Here is a 20,161-nt window from a genome sequence, read left to right as displayed (position 1 = left end):
CTCAAGACTACAGGAGCTCATCTGTCTAAAGTGCTTGTTTTTCTCCTGACCTTTCCTTATGATAGCAACTTTATGCTCAAATGTGTTTATAACCCAGCAGTTCTCTGGCAAGTGATGCAAACCAGAAATAAGTCTGTCTCAATCCAGATGGTGATATGCATTTTGATGATTCCTTTAGTCAATATCAAAGAAAAGGATAATGTTTGATATACTTTTTTTAACCAGCACATCTTATCTGGATAACTAGAAAGCAATCCTGCAAATACTAACTCAGTGTCAGTGCTGGAGCAGGGAGCAGTATGGTACCAGTGAAGCACAGAAAAGCATAGACTGGTCTGTGGAGCTCTAAAAAATGAAAAATAAGTTGCACCACAGCAGGTCAGCAACACGTTGCAGTCACCATCATTCTGTAATTCTGCTTTTAAATTGTTTCATCTTCTTTTGAGAATTATGACAGAAAACTCTGCAGAAACCTTTTGTGAGTTATGTGTGACAGCAAAAACATTCCAAGAGAGATAAAAATCTCATTGTTGTCGAATTTAATCACTGTATCCTAGAAGGCAGTGAATGATGCCTCTGTGGAATGCTTTATGTTATGAAATGAAATTACAAATAGTACCTGAGAGTATGCATGAAGGAAAAAGGACAAATAAAGCATAGCTTCACAGTTCTTCTATATGAAAGACCGGCTGAGGGGTTGGAATCCCTTTAGGGTAACGCAGTTTGAATCCTTCTGTACCTCAGGACCTGCTCAGCCCCTCTCATTGCTGCCATTCCTATAGTGGGGGACAATTGCTCCTGTAGGGTGGTCTTTTACTCTAAGGGCTTCCTGTTGACAAAGCAGTAGTGTCACAACTCTGTGCCAGCCTTCTTCACGGACAGAAGCAATCCACAGAAGAGAAACTGTAAGACCTTGGTAAGGCACCCTGCAAACCCTCTGTTTTCTTTGAGTGGAAGCAGTTGGAAGCCAATGCAGTGGTGGGTAGCCTTCATTTGTTAAGGGTGCTTCCCAGGAGCCCTACAGCGCCTTGGTAGAAGACAAGTGCTGCAGCCATTCAGTGTCCTCCTTCACCTCCCCAGGAAAGGGCTGAGGTTCAGTCTCAGTGCTGCCATGGTGGCCTAGGTTAGTCTTGTCCAGGTAATCCATTCGTACAACTGAAATGGAGGGGAATGGAAGGGGGAAAATAATTGTAGACATTTTAAGGCAGAGAATGAAAGATTGGCTTAATAAACAGAGTTGTACCATAATGTCGTAATATATCCACAGGGTATCAACCCTTTGTGCTGCCACCCACGAAGTTTTAGGGACAGCTTTGTTTGTAGCTGTGTGGTGCAATCTGCAGACCAAACGAAGGTTGTGCCATTCCATTGAAATCTGTTGTTTCATGACTTGAAATTACATCTTCTGTTTGACATTAGACCACATTTGTACTTCCTGATTTTTTTTTTTCTGTTGGCATTTCAAGAATTAGATGGTGTTTCTGAATAAAAGAAAATCCATCCATCTAGGCTGCTCTGTCAGGAGCACTTCACTCTTAGACAAATAAAATGATCTGTATCATTTCATGTTATCTTTGTCCTTCAGTCAATTATTCTTTAATCTTTATTCAATGTATTCCTTTTACCTGAAACACATGTAGCCCTGATTTTAAACTCAGTATATTCCCTACTTTCTTTGCTAATACTGATTTATGCTTCAATTTCACTTGTGAAGTTAGAGGCCAACTTGTAAACAAATGGCTTAAGAAACTAATGTGAAATGACTGCATTAGAAAACAAAACAAAAAAAGAAAAGAAAAAAAAAAAAGAAATATGAGGGTGTCATTTCATGGACAAGCTACAGCTATGTTAACAAGATGCTTGTCTCCATTGGCTTGAAAGGTGAGAGGAATATCCCGTTAGTCTGTGATGCTAAGCTCTTGACCTTTATTGTCTGTGGATCGTGACTCCATTCTAATTGTTACTAAGATTTGTACAGGCTGGTGAACAAGACCTATTATACTGCATTTCAGTGTCTAGTCAGAGGATGCATTCCATCAGTGGGTTATACCCATTGGTCCAGGAAGACAAATAAGGTCATAAACATTAGTTTGATGGTTTAGTATGGTGTTATGGTTCAGTCCTGCAGCCAGCCACTGCACAGGGAGCTGCAGAGTGCAAAGTGACACATACCCATCTGCTTCTGTGGTGACGTGATTGATAATATAGCTAACAAGCTCCCATTCTGGACAGAGGTGTCACAGGATGTCAATAGAGGTCCATCTGAAAAATAATACCCTGTGAATTGAAGTTCTTCAAGTGTGATTTTGGAATAGTGTAGAACACAGCAGGAGTCATCTGGTCTCTGTTTCTACAATGCATGAAGAACCCAGCCTGGAATGCTCTTAAGAGGTAGAGGTGTCCTGACCAGCATTTAAACTTTTCTACTCAATTCTCATGTTCAGTTTATGTTAAACCATTTTATGTTTCTAGCTTGGAGACAAAAAGTTTAGTCAGACACTGAATGTCTCATTCAATATGTCACTGAATGCTTTAATTGTACCAAGAGAAGAATTTTATTGTACATATCCAAACAACAGCTTGTTTGGATATGACTTCTGTGTTTTGGTTAATGTGACGTATTATAGCAATGAATCTGACTGTGATGTGAATCTCTTTGTGTACTAACATTCACATTTGGCTATAATATGCAGAATGGTCTTCTGTTTCCACACTGGTTTCAGTATGAAGGCTAGTGAAATAACAATAGCAATAATAAACTCCATGGTTATAATTCAGAAGAGTGAAATTCAGTCTTCCATTCTGCATAAGTGCTGTCCAAACTGTGACCTGTAAACAGAGTGCTCCCCTGCCTAGACTAATGTCGTGTGATTGATAGCACAGTTCTGCCTCCGTAGGAGCTATTGGTTAACCGCAGTTCCTGACTGTGGGAGCAAAAGCTGCTTCCTGGTATTTACAGGAACCCTATGTTGCCCCTACAGGGAAAGAGGGGAGCTCCAAGAAAGCCATGTCATCCTCTGTGTCAGAACTTCTGTGGGTTTTTGTCTTGACATACTCTGAAGTATGAGGCACACATCAGGAAGCTGCAAGCTGTTGAGTCAGGAAGTAGATGAGGAAACCTGTCCAACCCTTCAGTATAATGCTGTTCTCATTCATTTCTTTTTCTGCATCCTATCACAAAACCACAGTCTGTATAACCTTGTTCACAAACTGTTCAGTGCTAGAGAATAAGGGGAATTGAGCCAGCAATGAATTATTATTATGTGGCAATTTACACTTTTAAATTATCTGTGACAAAGGTGAGCCTCACCCCATAGAGAAAGGTGATTCTAGTAGTTTTTTACACTCAGAACTGGTCTAGACTGTAGATAATTGCACATAGACATGACAAAAACGTGTGTTGTTCACTTAAGACAAATGGCTTTTGATTCTTCTTCCTCTAGATTTTTATAGTTGCAGCCTTTGCTGGCCAGCTCTGTTCTAATGTATTTCTGGTTACCAGTAATGCCCAGAAGGTAAACAATTTGAGAAATATACTTGTAAGTGCTTTCATGGTGTTTAGTTGTACATCTGTGCATTTCTCACTGAACAGAGTCAACATATTAAATCCACATCTTGGTACAACCCCACTGAAATGCTATAAATCAGGAATGAATTTGGTATATTTTATCAAAGTGTTTGCTAAATTTATGATATGTAGGCTATTAATCCAATCTTTTCCCAGCTCAAGAAGTTCTAGTACCTAATAGGCATTGTTTAGAAGCCCTTATCTTGTTCTTTTTCACCTTATCTTGTTCTTCTTCAGTTCCCGCTAATAACAGCCAAATTTAAACTGCTAAAAGACACTGAAACTGTGTGTGAACAAAAACATATTACTTGTTGTTTTTGTGTAGTTGAAGCAAGCAGGGCCAACCAAAACCATGTATGCTGGGTTTCACACAAGCATATGCAAAATAATCACTACCCTGAAGGTTTTGCTGTGAGGTAAAATAAACTCAGAATGCAAAACCATGTCAGCCCAGCTTCTGAACCCAAGATACTCTTCACCTGCCAGGTCAGAAACTGCACAGAGAAGCTTGCATCTGTTTATCCAGACATATAATTTCAATGCTCAAAGCGGTGTAGTAAAGATTATGCAATATTCAGGAGATGTGACAAAATGTAGGAAAGATATCAGGGGGTTGTGTCAAATGCCTACATAGCAGGTTTCATGGTACCCCTGCTATTTGATTTCATTCACTTTGATTATTCATTTTTATGCATTTTTTTCTCTTTCTTATTAAGAAGAGAATTGTCCTCCAGATATTTTTCTAAACAAAGGATTTTACAAAAGCACCTTAAACTGTGTTTGAAGTTGTGACTCTGCCCTTGACAGCAGCTGGACAGTGAGCAAAAGAAATGTGGGGGGAAAACCAAACATACACTCAGCCTGGATTGTCAGTATCGAGCAAATCACAGAATCACAGTAATGACTGAATATCATTAAAATCCCACTTTTTTTAGGCTTTTCCTTAAAAATAGGAAAGGATCATAGCAAAACAATCATTCACACAAGAATTATCATTTTGTTGAAAACCTCATCTTCCATTGTACAAAAAATCACATTTTTCATTCAGTGCCAGCTACCCAGAAGTATTCTATGCCATGTTCCAGACAGAAAAAGAATGTAACAATATCTCCTTCACAGAGACATTCTTAGACTATGATCATCTTATGTCTGTACAGGGAAAGGCATACAGCTCTTTAATACTACTGCTATTTATTCAACTATCAGAATTGTTACTAATGGCTTAGACTCTGTTTCTCCACCTTTCCTAAAACTGCTGCATGGAGTCAGGCAGAAGTGCTGATGAATGCAGTTAAGAACGCTAACTATTTCTTGTGCTAGCTAAAGAATTTCCAGTTGAAGTAAAAATATAGACATTTTTTCATTCTCTTTTGTTGCTTGTAGACAGAAGAATAGAATATCAGCTGGTGAAATCTGACATCAGCAGAGCTATATCAGGCTGTCAATGCAACTTCTACAATCTGATCTACTATATCTCTATACTGTTAGCTCATCCCACACAGACAGGGCAGAGACTGGTCACTACTTTTGACTTTGGGAGTTTAGGATTCATTCTGAGACTAAGGAATTAGCATTCTATTTTGTGACCAGGATTTAGAGCCTGAGACCTCCCAAACCATCACACAAATTTCTCTTGAGCATTATTAAAGCTTTGAGAACTCCAAACTGGTGTTGAATTTCTAATTCAACTGGGATGTGAAAACACAGAGAGAAAGAACACAGGCTTTTCCAGTAGAAATTTTATTTTTAAAGCACCTGGCTGTACAAGCCTTGGAAAACAACTTAAGACCAGCTGCATAGTTCCCTTGCTCCAACCTTACAACTTCTGTAAGTCATGTAAGTCAAAGTTTTACTGTTGTTTTTTGAGAATTCCTTCTAGGCTTTCTCTCTTCTAAGTCACTGTGTGTGGAAGGGGTTGACCACTCTGCAGCACTGATCACTTCAGTGTATTTCTCTATGTGTCTTCCACATTCTTCACTGAAACACCACTCCTAGAGTCACTATAGCCCAGCTGTGGTCTCTTGCACGGAAAATGCCCTAGTGAATAGTCATGGGCCAGCAGCAAGGATCCACAGAGCTGATGTTCCCAGTTCCCAGAACACATCTCTGAAGTTTTCACTGTGATGGTCCTTCAGCGAGCTAACTTTACTCTGCTGAGCAACTCACTGAAGTTGCACTACTACAGGTTGCAGAACTTACCTTCCCTCGCTGTCCTACTTCATTGTTTTGTTTTGGTTTTTGGCACTTTGAATTAGAAAGCTGCAGTGAAATAATAATCTCTTCAAGCCACAAAGGTGCCAAACTGAACCAAGAGTGCATGTTCAGGCCATTTGCATCTCCAGCCTGAGTACCAAGGATCAGTCTTTGGGGTAGATATTCTTAGAAGTAAAAGTCACTCTGAAAAAATGACCTGGATATTCCAGTTGAGTGATGCTGGATGTTTTTAAGCTATAATGCTTTGTATTATCTTTCATTCTGATGCCAAGCATTGTTATCACGGTCTTGAAAGGTGAAACCCTGTATTTGTTGAGTGTCTAGCTGCAGTGACAATTCAGAGTACAAACTGCCTGATTAATTTCAGAGAGGTATCATTTGTGCTCCAGAAATAAATTTTCTACCAGATCTTTGGAAAGCCAAGAAAGGGACAGTTTTTGTGACTCTGAGAGAGCCCTGCTGAAAGGTGTTTTATCCAATGGAAACTAAGACAAATTTTGTTCATAATGAGAACCACTCGTTCCATTAGAGAAAAATCATACCAGCTGAGTGAAAATATCCATAACAATTTTTACAACATTTCTTTCTAAAATATTTGAAACAGCAGACTGTGAGAATCCACATAAGCAGATCTGTTACGCACTAGCTTTTAACATGACAAAAATGGAGAGAAAGAACACATTCTGAAAAGTAATCAGTTTCCAGATTTGAATACACAGAAGTAGCTTTCTTTACTTTTGCAGAATAGCATCTTTTATCTGTATAGTTCAAAGCATTCCTCAAATAATTTATTACAACATAACATGTCCTCTCTGTGGTGTTCAAATATTATTTTCTTCATCGCGGAAGATGGAAAAATGGAGAAATTAGAAAATGAAGTGATTTCCTAAGGCCATACAGTGAGTCAAAATCAGAGAAAAGAAGTCTGAAGTGATAACTTCTACTCTGCTATTTCAAGTACTGGATAATACAGTTTGTCTGTGACATTCCCTCTGGTAAGAGGTGATAGGTTTCTAAAGATCTGCTGTAATTCAACCTGGAAGTTACCAGGACAGATATGTTAATTACCGGGCAAAATTCTGTGACCTAGCTATTTGAAAGGTCAGACTAGATGGTCAGAAAAGGTCTTGTCTAGTCTTAAAATATGAGTCATTACCACCATACAAACCTATTTGCCCTTTCTCTCCTTCCAACAAAAATCAGCAATTAGTCTTGTTTAAAAGCTTGCTATAAAACTGCATTTTTCAAATCTAAGACATATTATACCAGAGGTTAGCAAAAATAGCTTCAGAAACCCTGAAAAAATGACAGGTTGAATCAATCAAATCAATTTTTAATTTTATTTTGACAAAAAATCACACTGGGGCTGACAGCTCCTTGTAAAAACAACTTTGCTCACTGCAGTTTGAAACACACATGCTATAAAACCTTGAGAACAGGATTTATAATAGAAGCCTGGCAGTCTCCTAACTCAAGCAGTATTATCACTGTGTGACAATAATATATTAGGACTATACTTCAGAGCTCCTTCATTAGATTCTGACATATGGAGGAGAAATGAGAGCCTGAAAACTGGGGAGGACATACAGTGCAGCCTCAGCTGTGCATATTTATCATCTAAATCAAGTGAAGGCTATTTATTGACTTATTGATTCTAATTCAAAATGAGAACTTAATTAAAAGTTTAGTTCATTACTGCACAATTACATTGCCCTCAAAACATTTCCGGGCTAGCAAAGTGCATGCTTAATCATGTGGTATATTGGGAAGACTGGATCTTCAATTGTTATGAATCAGACATTAGCGGTGCCATGCTAATTTACACCATCTGGGGACAGGGCCTATTAGTTTTCTACTCAGGAGGCAGTTGTTATTGTTTTAAATGAAGGAGCCACAAGGTAATGTTGTCCTTTGCTGAGCAGTAGCATATGGTAACCTCCCACCATTAGGCAAAGTAGTGAAGAGAAATTCAGACTCGGTGCCATGTACGCTACATACATTTACCAGCCTCAGAACAGAAGTGCTCACAAACAGCATAAAAAACTGTCTGACAAAATGTTAATACCAGACTCTGGTGAAACTGTTCTACCTTGGAGGCGTGTTGTGGTGACTGATAAGAGAGATTGTGGCACAGAGCAAACTTTCCTGCCAAGTGCTCTGAAGAATCACGGCACACATATATCAGGATGCAGGCAACATCTATGCAGACATGCTGTGCAAGCTCTGATGTTCCTTCTTGCTCTCAAGCGTCCCAGGTTGCATCTCCATCTCATGGCTGGCCATGCTTTTTTCCCTCTGCACAGCTAGTGGAATAGTTTGCTTGTGTAGTTTTGGCTTCTGAGGACAAGGTTCATTGAACACAGACAGTTTAGGATTTGTTCCAGCACAGGACCAAAGTGCTGACTATATTTGCATCTAGATAATGCAACATGCCAGGGCTATAATTGTGATACATATAAATTATGTATTTACATCTTTTTTGAGCATTCTGAACATTTTAACATATTTGCAAATGGTCACAACTTATAGTCTGGGAATCAGATTGTGAAACATTTTCACATACAGGCAGGAGGTGTATTAAAGTATAGAGCATTTGAAGCCAAGTTAAGCTGTCCATGCAGGCAAACATTCCATATCTCCTGAGCCTAAAATTTGTGCCCTACAAAAGAAACTCGTCAAAACTACACAGAATGGTACTGTCCTGTGTGATCCACAAGAGGAGTCTTTGAAGTCTTAGCCTTGCCTGGCATCTTTATTCAGCAAATGGTTCCCACCAGTGAGCCTCCTAAAAAGAATTAGGGGAGCCAATTTCTGTGTATGCTTGGATTTTGGACTCCCAGCATAGGACTTTCAGCAGTTATACTGGGGGGGTTAAAGACAAGGAACGCAGATTTTGCTGCACTTCTGACCTTAGGAGCTGAAGTATTTTTCAGCTTTTATGTACTATACTTAGACTGACTTCAACACATAATTCAGGCTCCAGCAAGGCAGCTGGCACAGAAACAGTTTCCAGTCAATTCTCTGTTAGATAAGAGGCTGTTGGAGTTCAAAGGAAGCATGCCTAGCAGGGCACCAGGAGCAGGGTGACTGTGAGAACAGCAAAACTGTTTGATCTGAAGCAAGTAAGGGAAGCTGAATTCAGTCATCCTGCACCAAACAAAAATGAAGCATGTTCTGCAGCAAACACAGTGATTGACCTAACACAGGTAGACACATGCTGGTGTGACTGGTATGATAGCAGCAACAGAGCCGGACAAGCGAAACCTTAAGTGACAAAGCTTGTGAAAACTGGTATGTCCAGGCCAAGGAGTATCCGTGTAAAGGAATCGATTGGGGAACAGGCATTTTAATAGCTGCATACTAGGTGCACCTGCTACTGCTCAATGTTCAACCAAATAGTATTTTCCAGCTATTGATCGAGCACATCCCAGAGCTGCTGAGGAGCTGTTTTTCCGCAATGCTGGATGACTGTGATGGCTGCTCTTCACCACTGTCTTGGACATTTCTGGAACATGAAGACATAGACTAAGATGGCCACTTCTATGCTTGGTTTTAATATCTCCAGCTGGCAAGAGCCCATGTTTTGCCCATTAATATTTGCTAAGTGGTTTGTACCTTTCTAGCACTCAGAGCCATCCTACTGAGTTTGTGGCGATAGCTACATGAAACAGCTGAAGCATCCTGCTGTTTCAGATCCCATTTACTGTTGAACTATTTTTTCTTTTCTCTCCCTGCTTGTGCTTCTTCCTCTGGTCCATTTTGGGAGACTGAGACCAAGCAGCCTTTTTGTGTATGGCCAGCGTATATTGCTGGAGTGGACAGAAGCATAAGCAAGAATAAAAGAGTTTGCCTTGCAGCCATGCTTTATGTCATACCTTGTAAAGTAGAGTCATTTTCATTTTGCTTCTTTGCTTCTTGTGTGTGTGTCTGGTTTTTTGTTTGTTTGTTAGTTAGTTTGTTGGGTTTTTTTTGTTTGTTTGTTTGCTTTTTTTGTTTGTTATTATTTAAGAAAAAAAGCATGGTTTTGTCTAGTTCCCTTGCAGAACTTTTGGCACCTAAGAGAGAATTTCTCTGGGACCTTATGAATCCCACTGAAACCTGAAATAGAGCAGTTCAGGGTGGCTAGCAGAGCTATTTATAAAACTGCCATCAGTAGGAATGTTAACTGCAAAGCAACCAAGCAGTTTGTCATTGCTTTTCAGGCTTGCAGAAAGTGGTCTGATAGGGAAGAGCTCATGCTAGATAAATTTTACATTGATTTCAGATAGTGTCCTAGTAGTGAGGGTAACAGAATGTTGCAATAGACCAAGGGGGCAGCATGATTGACATCACTTTGAGTTTTTAAGAGGCAGTTTGGATATTTTTCTAAAATATATTCTTTCAAACTGGCTTTGGCATGAATGGTCCCTCCTGGCCAAGGAATCTGTCCAGAATGTATCATTCATTCAGCTCTTTCCTTCATATGTAACAGGCAGAATAAGTCCTCAGCATGATCATCATTTGCATAAAGATAATGGTTGTAATAAAAGCCTCTGCTTCAGGGGTTTAGCTGGGGTCAAGAAAGGTTTTTTTTCTCCCACTATACAATTAGCCAGATGTACTCTGGTTTAGTGTTTGCTTAGTTCCTCTGAAGCATTGGAAATTGGCTATGCCTGGAGACTGACTCCTCCCTGGTGAACCTCACAGTGGCCCAGGGTTACACTGAGACTCCTTTCTCCAGGCCACAGGGGAAGGGTTTTGCTCATTTGCCTAGACCTCAGAGCATCTTCTGTGACTTGAGAGCATGGCTAGGTGGATGCACCTCACCATCAATCCCCCATCTCCAAACAACCTCCCAGCATGTGAGAGGCTTCATAAAGGTAACAGCCTGTGATAAAGATTAGACTAACTCCTTTGTTTCTAAACTCTTCTGCTTGCAACGCCATTTCTGGAATTGCAAAAACACCTGTGTGCTCACAGTGTCACTTGGGGAAGACACTAGAAGTCATTCCAAGCTGGGGATATTTAGATGAGATAATCATTAGTTTCCTTTAGCCTTCACCTCTGCTGCTGCATTGATATAGCCTGTGTAGCTGTAGCCACCTTCCCCCCAGCTCACCTTCAGGCCCCACCTTCAGACCCTCAGATAGAAGGGCTGCAGGTGGGGGAGCCTAGGTACAATAGGGAGGTTTCACCAGAGCTTGAGGAGCTGAATAGCTCCAAGCACATCCTACCTTTCAATACCCAGCTGGAAATGCCCAGGCAGGCTGTCTGCAAGAGGTAGCAAAGCCCCAGGGAGCCCTTTTCCTTTTTTTTGAGCAGAGAAGGCAGACTGCAAAATTGGAGGAGAGCAGAGGTGAAGGTACTTATTTTCCAGAGTTGCTGGGCCTTTTGGGCATCTAAACTGTGTGTTAATCTACATGTTCAACTTATTTGTGTCAGGTTAATTTCTACTTTGTGATCACGAAAGCCAATCTGTATTATTCAGATTCTTAGAAAACAATCTCCATGGTGAATCTTATCCCTGTAAATAATAGGTTGGCGTAAAGAATAAATGCAGTAACAGATCCTTAGGCAATATGAAATCGATTTGCTACTGCTTTTTTAGCCTCCAGTGATTTTAATGTGGCAGGAAGAAGCCTAATGGGATTTGCCAGGAGGCATTAGAGATCTGATGGCTGTGGCAGCTGAGTGCTCTGTAACATGTGCAACTGTTCATATGCTGTAGAGTGCTTGAGTTGAATCATTGCCCTTTCACTATGGCTCCTTTGGCAATAAAACTTCTATCTCTGCAACAAAGTAGTCAAAGTGATTTAATACAAGTGTATTTTCTAATACAGGGCTCCTGTAGCTCTGGAATGGGTCTTAATCCTGCAGCCATAATTGCACATATTTTCATTATTGTAAACAATTGTTTTGATTTTAGTGGAGCTGCTCACAGGAGTGTATCTGCTGTTAATCATGCCCAGTGCTGGAAAGTTTGACTTTCAAATGCTTTTTACTTGAAGTGTGACTTACTGTGGCTGCTCTACTGCATAGGTTTGGGGCTATTAATAGGCTGCGGACAATAAACTAATTTTTGCCCTCTGTATGCTGTAGTTTCCTCTGCTAGCTTAACTAGGAACTTCCATGAAGATGGGTTCTGATGCTATTTTTAGTTGTTGAAACCAAGGCTAGGAGAATATACCTAATGTACCTAAGTGCACACAACAGCTCCTTGGCACAGAACAAAAGCTGATTTGCAGTTCTCTTTCGTACTACTACGTGTTGGCAACAAGGATGCAAAGGAGATTATTTTATGTTTAACCAAAAATCTGTCTTGTGTAGAGAGGGAAGGCATTGCATTTCTTAGAACTGAGTGCTAAGAGACAAATGCCTGCTCTGAGGAACTTCCTTTTGAGCCTTTCTTTTAGTATTTTTGTTTTCTTCTGCCATATACTTTAAGAACTGTCTTTTTGTTTGTTTGTTTTGTTTTGTTTCCACCAATACTCCAAAGCAGCACTGGATTTATCGCATTAGATTTTTACATTATTTTTTTTTCCCTGGGTAATCTGTTTTATTTTGGGCATTAATAGCAGAGCTGCCTGGGAATTTTCAAAATATGAGTAAAGAGTTTTTCAGAAAAATACTGCTAAATATGGCTCATTTTCAACCCTCCTGCAGAGTACTAGTTGGTGGTAGAACTTTTAACTAACAATGTTCATGAAGGCTACTTGTACTTAAAAGCTGAAAAAAACATCCAAAATTCTTCTAGCCCTTACTGGACCTGTATTTATTTATGATGCTGTTTGATAGTCTTTTTCTCTTTGCACGGGAACAGGGCACTTGATTTATCCTTAAATATACTTTCTTTAGAACTTAGTCACTTCTCAGTGTCTCAGGTGTGATTTTTTTCCTTCCTTTTGAAGACACCAGACATTCCAGCTACAAGTCCATTTTATTTATAACCACACTAATTCAAATACAGATTGATTCTTGGTCCTGTTTTGCCTAGTGAAACTGTTATATCCTCAATGACGCTCTGGTGCATGAAAGTAGGACAAATGTCTGCTTTATCAGCAGCCAATATGTCAGTTTGGGGATCATTCACTGCCTTCTGTATAAGTTGTATAAAAAAAATGGAATTTTAGTTCAGGATATATTGACTTATATATGAAGTGTTACCTTTTAAAATAAAAATCAGTTGTTGAGTATTATACCAGCATAATGCTATTCTCTCATTTTTTAAGGTAGGGTAAAATCAGTTCTTGAAAAGAATTTACACTTTTCCAAGTATTACCATCATTTTCTTCAGTGAACTGTATTAGTTTTGAAAATTTTGATCAGAGTAGTAGTTACCACTTTCTAAATAACTTGAATTTGACTGTTTGCCCCACTATCTGAATGGTGTTTTAATTATCTATATACATAGAGGATACTTAAGAGTAGTAAAAGGAAAATGCTTTGATCAGGGAAAAAGCAAGATGGGGAGGCTTTTGTTTTTGAACTTTTTCTTCATGATATTAGAGTTTATTAGCACCGGGTTAAACAAACTAATGGGTGCAAATTATTACAAAATAATTGCAGTGGTTTGTTGAGCCACTATGAAATAACTTCTTCCTCCCTCCACCCGTATTTAACCTTTCATCTTAGTCTCATCCTTATTTGTGGACTTGAAGGGCAAGTCCACAAAAAACCCTTGCCCTTCTCTTCTCCTTCGCCTGAAAAAAATAAGCAGAATATACAGTTTACATTATGGCTGTACACACTTCTAGTGTGTTGTTGTTGTGTTTTTTTGTTTGTTTGTTTTTTTAGTACAGCCTCAGAGGAAAGAGTATAAATAAATACACATTTTTCAATAGTTGGGGAGTTAGCCAGCATTAAACAAATGCTCCACAACAACTAATGGAAGATCATACAGGCAAATCTAATTTTCTAGCTAACTTAAGTCTCTCCTGGAAACTTTGGTGGCTGCATGCAAATGTTTTCCTTAAATAAGCAGTATCAGCAAAGATTCATTATATTACTAAAAATATATAATGTAAAAAGTGAACTAAAGATGGAAGAAGATTTAGAAAGCAGGAGGGGATGGAAAAGGGAAGTACTATAAAGGGAAGGGCATCTATAAAGACAGAGGGGTCTAAGCCTTTTACAATAGAGGCAGTCTGAAATAACCATGGTTTCTTCTTTGAATCGTGAGAATAGCTATTTTCTTGTTTAAAAGCTTAAAGAGCTATTAAGTTGGGCAAATCACTGGTAAAACAGCTGGAAATGTAAATAGCAATTTAAACAGTCCATTGCCCCTCAATCCAAATGTGGAATGTGCAGATCTACTTCAAAAAAGTTCCTCTGGTTTTATTATATTGTCAATGGTAAGAGGATTGAGTAGACACCCTTTCTCAGTAGACTGAATGGAGATGGTGTGCTTTATTTAGAAAATCCACAACTTTTATTATTTTCCTCCTTTTTCTCCTTTTTTTTTTTTCCCCTTTTCCTCTTCTTTCCTTTTTTTGCATTTTTTTTTTTTTTTGCAAGTGAGCAGACGGGTCTCTAATTTTCACACCGTTCTCCCTTAGAGACCTCCTTCAATTGCACCATTCTTTCATTATGTGGAACTAATGAAGTGCTCTGCAACCTTTAGGTCTCCAAAGAATCCATTGCTCTAGGAATATAGTCCTTAAATAAAACATGTTTCATTGGTTGACTTCAAAACACTATTCTTATGGGGGGAGAAAGGGGGATAAATAATTGGCCTGGAATCGCTGTGTGAGAAAAGAAGAAATTACATCAGACAATTGTTTTAAATTATAGTTACAGTCAAAAGATACACTCAGCAACGACAGTTCTGGTCCATTTTTTCCTAGCAAGCTGCCAAAAATCAGAATATTACTTTTAAAAGTCCCAAATAAGAAGCTTGGTTTGGTGGTGGTGTGTTGTTGTTGTGATTTTTTTTTTTTACTGTCTTTTTGGTGTGTGTTCTATTGAGTAGCTACTCGGTTTTGTGGTGCAAAAAATAATGCAATGTCAGATCAATAAGTCTAATAATTCAGCAGCTGAGTTTGAAGGTTGGCTGCCTTGGGTGTCTTAAGAATAACAACTCACATTTTATACGTTGCTTTTCATCTTCAAAGTACTCAACAAACGCGAACTCAGTGATGTGGCTTGTTTATTCAGCCTGTGAAAGCATAGATCTGTATTATCTGTGATGTATCAGATGCCTTATTTTCCTATGGATATTTGCTGTTACAAATGCAAGTTATTTTGTTTTCCATTATGGACTTTGTAGAATGTAGCTATCTCAAATTTGTCAAAGTCTCTTCTCTTCCTAAGCAATCTTTGCCCTCTGGCATTTTTAATTGATCTGCCTTTCTTCTTAAAGCTTTTAATAGGTCTGAGCCCTGTTGCCCTGTTTTAATCTTTTTTTTTTTTTTTTTTTTTTAATAAAAAAAAGAGAGGTGGGAGCAGTGGGAAATAAAGGTACAGTTAAACATAAAATTGCTTATATATGTCTAGCTTGTATCTGAAACCAGCAAAGAAATGTAAACACTTTTTTTTTATTATTATTAGCATTCATTTCCTTTAGCATTGCTTATCTTTTGCTTAATTTTATTTGGTGCTTGATCCAATTTGCAGTATATTGGATTTTGGCTTTGGTAAACTGAAATAATACTATCAGCATGATTATTGTTATAATACTGGCATGAGAGCTCTGCTGGCCTAATTTCAGTGAAAACTAGAACGAACTGTAATGTCTGCCTTTGTAAAACAATTTGTATTTATAGAAACTGTTGTAATCATCTATTCTCAGTGAAAGGATTTCTTGGAGCATAACTATTCCACAAAACCCAGGACTCATCCCAAATTTCTAGTCTATAAGTAACATTTAAGCTCCGTTGAGCAGATTAGAAAACAAAACAGTGCTTAATGAATGTGGAACTTCAGGTCTTTGAGTTGCTAAAGATAAGTTACTTCTTTAATTAGCTCCCTCTGTGTCTTGGTAGGACAGCACACTGTGCTTTACAGTACCAAACACCTTGGAGCAGGAGTCAAGAATATGGACTAAGTTTTGCTAAGGTCATGATTAGCAGTGGCTGCCAAAATGTGGACCCTCTCAAGTGATACCAAATGTGCACAGAGCTTGCAGTTACTGCACTAAGCCACTCTTAAGTTGTGTAATGGAGATTCCTGGAATCCCTTTGAAAGTCTTGACTGATTCTATTTCTGGGTTTCCGAACTTCCCATGCGAACCTGAGAAAGTCAGTTAACCTATCCATGTGTTCTTTTCCTTATCTTTGCGAGCAACCTAATTCGTGAATGCTTACCCATGTCCTTGCAGAAGAGTTGTACATAGTGGCCTCATAAATCATTTTTAGAATTGCACATTGAGAGCCTGCTGGAGTTTCTATGGATTGCTATAGGAGTTATTCTTTAGTTGTATTATCAGCACCTGTGGTGGAGTAATGTTTGTGTAACTTTGGTACCTGGAGGCAAAGTCCCTATTGTGCTTTCTTCCCAAAACAGCAGATGCAGTTCCAGGCTGACATGATGGCCAACAAGAAATGAGAGCACAAAGTGATGGACAGATGATTGTGGCTGGCACAGCTGGCAGCACTCAGTCGTTGCCCAACCACCTGAGGTATCCTGCCACTACACACACAGCTGGGGGCTCTGCTGGACACCCCCTGTGTTTCAGTTTGAACTCGAATATGCAGTGTGAGCTTTCCACAGGGCCAACATTACTGTTTTGCACCCTGCAGAGTTGTTCATCTTGCCATTTTTAGAGCTGTGAGGGTTTTCACCCATATGGTGCAAACATGAGTGCTCAGCTGGAGGCTGAATGAAGCTAATAGAAAGGTCTACGCTATTCTGAGTTGTTGGGTTGGACTAGTAGATGTAGAAAGAAGATGAGAATTGAGACCATCATTGAGCATTGTCTTCATATGGCATATGATACAATACTTACTGGGAAACTTACTGTAAGTGTTTGTATGTAGATTTTTCTGTAGAATAAAGAGAGGAACCTGAGATAATGTGTTTAAATCAGGTTCTGAACATCCTCTAAATCTTACACATGCTTACTGATAGCACACAGCACAAATAAAAGTTTGAATATTAAGTATTTGTTCCCTGTTTGCTTCAAACTGTTTCAGTAGTGCACAACAAACCTACCTCTGACTCACCTAGCCAGCTAAGAATACCTCCTGTCTAAGGATTCTTCTGGAAATACAAAGACAGTATGAAACCCACACCACTTTTTTCCCCCATGGGTCTGTATGCCCCTGTAGGGCATACTGCAGGACTGGTTGAAGTCTCTGTCTTGGTCTTGACCCATGTAGATCTCTATGTCCACCTAATTTGATATCCCAGGATTCTTTACATTCACTTGGAAATTGGAGGGGACAAGTATTGATTTTGCTTTTCTGTAATTCTACTATAGGTATTTTGATTGAAGGTCTTCCAAATATTTTAGATAAGTAATTAAACTGTGATCAGTTCAAGTATTATGAGAATTTATCAGGACTCTCAAGCAGTCAGTAACTTCTGCTGCTTGTATTTTCATTTAGTGGTCGTATGCAGTTTTTCCGATTTCATGAGCTTTCTGAGCAAACCTTTATGAACCAGTCTTACCATCCTATTTTCTTGACAGCTGCTTTCACTGTAATTTAATATACCTGTGTTAATCCAATACGTCCCAAATAGCATAATACTAACAAACTGCAACATTTTTAATAGGTCTATATTGTGCATCTCATATAATTTAAAAAGAGGAATAGTAAGCATATGAGACCAAATCCTGGTGTCTTTATTCATATAGCTATTCAGTTCTATTCAGTTGAACGGGATAATATGCAGGATTAAGTTGAGTGGACTTTTACCCTTTCTATATCAAGGCCTCCTGAGAGTGCTGCATTTAATTCTATATGATAGTCTTTTTCATTTGCTATGTCACACCACCTCGAACTGCAGCTGCCTGTCAGGAATTGAGTCGGTTGAGCTTCAGCTGTCACATAGGTAGCTTAGTACACTATAGCATTGGCTCCTCCAGAGAGCCCTCAGGGAGAAGAACTCATTTAGCAGAAAATGATGATAGGGTTTTTCAAATGGTTCTGGAGTTGTCCCTTTATGTTTGGATAGGATGATGTATTTGAAAAGCCTCTGCAGAAATTTGTGTAATAGAATGGCCTGTGATTTTAATGATGAAGTGTGCTACTAGACCACCCCAACTCCTGGTTCCTTTGAAGATGATTACTGGGAAAACATGTGCGATAAGCATTCTACCATAGGGGAGCAGCAAGCTTTTGGCATAAGGGATTTTTAGAGGGATGTTCACCTTTTATTCTGAGATAAGTGATAACTTCTGAGCCCTTCACAGACGTATGGGGAAGAAGGGCTGGTGTCTATATGAGTGCAGCCCATGAGCATGGATTCCATGACAGCAATTTCAATTGTACCTGCAGTCAATTTCAGAATAGGTCACTGAAATACAATCCTGGGATGTGAGAAAAATGTAGTATGAGGAATGAAGATCTGCTGACCTTTTGTTTTGATTTAAGTCTATGCAAACTTAGGTTGGAAGGACTACAAATATCAAAATATCAACACCAGTGGGTGGATAGACTTTTTTTTTTTTTTTTTTTTTTTTTGAGGGAGTCATTGCTTGATGCAGTAGAAATCCTAGGGCAAAGATTTGGGCTTGCATATTTTATGATATCTTCTGGGTTGGAAGATTGTCTTAAACAGCAATGACCATGCTAAATTCATTCAATCAGATTAATCTGCTGTGTTGAGCACATCATGAATCTTCTCAAAACATGCCCTTTGTCTGTTGCTTTATAGTCCTATGACAACTGAGTTTTATTTGTATCTATCAAAACCCTGAGCACACAACTGTATTCTTAGATGTAACTTATTTTTAGGTACTTTGCCTATTCTTTTGGACTATAATTGGATCTTGAGCCTTTTCTAATGCTCACAGTAGTGCACAGCATCATCATTTTAAGTGTATGAAAAATGTGGGGAATACAGCTTATCCTTCTGTAAAATAAGATAGTTTCTAAAAAGTTGAATAATATTCTAGTAGTTTAAAGAAGCTTCAGCAAAGTATTTTAAAGATCCTTTTGTAAGATAAGACCATGTCTTTTCCCTCTCATTTAAAAGACAGTGAGGGAAAATCATCCTTTCCTTGATTTAATTTTCTGTTTAGATGCACAGTTCTATTTACTGGGAAGTGACTGAAATGTGTTGGCTATCACACTCTGTAGCTCATCTGAGCAAATCTATAGGTAGCAATGGAGTTGCTTATGGCAGGGCAATGGGAGATGGAACCTTGCTTGTTCTGATTCTAAACCTCCATCTATGCTTCTCTCCTGAACAATCTTACACACAGTGAGTGACTGTCCTGTGGTGCCATTCTGCTAGTCACTTCTCATTAAGTGACCACCACAGTCCTCATGGCACAAGACTATAACTTTGATTTCACTGTCATTTCCCTGGTACGCTCGCTTGTCTTTACAGGAGACAGCTGGAGTGCTTTGCATTCATCTGACACAGCTGAAGAGGCCTAGGCTACAGACAAAACAGGGGAGATGCAGGCTTTCTGATCAAAGCTGATTGCAACTCAGCTGTGTTGGATGAACTAAATAACTGAGATAAAATGCATTTAATTACAGTACAAAGAATTACATGTGTTTTATATTCCTACATAGGCACCTATTTCAGAATAAGACTATTTGATCAACACAGGTTTTGTTTAGTATAAAATTATTATTGGTAATAGGCCAGACTTTACCCAATAAAGCAGGACTTAATCTAGAGCTCATCTTTAGTACAAACCATGCAGTGCTTACTTCCTACTCAAGATCAAGTTTATATGTCAACAGGCTCTTACACCATGTGGATTACATGCAGTAAAGATTTCAGCTAAACAAGAGGATAAGTGCATACATACACTTGCACTAAAATAAGCATATTGTTTTTAAGAAGTTTGTATACAATTTTCCACCAACTGAATAACCTTCCCACTACATAGCTAGCTAGGCCTTGGGTAAAGGGATTGATGTCCTGACCTGGTCCTTGGTCTTCCAGATGTTTTTGGTGGAACTCTTTCGCCTGCAATACATTGAATAGGTGCTAAAATACAAAATTATCAATTGGCTCCTTTTGATATTATAGCAAGTTAAAAGGAAGAACTTGAGGGTAGCTTTTGTGTTGTGGATCTCCCTGAACAACATAGAATTTTGAGAGAGTACACAAATCTCACTCAACCCTCAATGGCAGAGTAGGTGAGTAGGGAAGGAAGAAAATTACAGGAGCAGGCTGCGTTACAGATATTTTCCTTTCCCATCTGCATGAAAGTGACCCAAGAAACAGCCTTAAATTTTTTGTGGGATTGTGGAGTCAGGAAAAACTTTGACTAAAGAA

General features: G+C 38.9%; 1 protein-coding gene across 2 annotated transcripts in view; it reads left to right on the top strand.

The window, feature by feature from the left end:
• The window catches only part of SCUBE1 (signal peptide, CUB domain and EGF like domain containing 1), a 255,507-nt gene that overhangs the window by 9,595 nt on the left and 225,751 nt on the right, over positions 1-20,161 (top strand). The window lies entirely within an intron of this gene.

The sequence above is a fragment of the Anas acuta genome, chromosome 1 (assembly GCF_963932015.1).
Source record: "Anas acuta chromosome 1, bAnaAcu1.1, whole genome shotgun sequence".
Classification (NCBI taxonomy): domain Eukaryota; kingdom Metazoa; phylum Chordata; class Aves; order Anseriformes; family Anatidae; genus Anas; species Anas acuta.
This window is presented reverse-complemented; position numbering and strand designations above follow the sequence as displayed.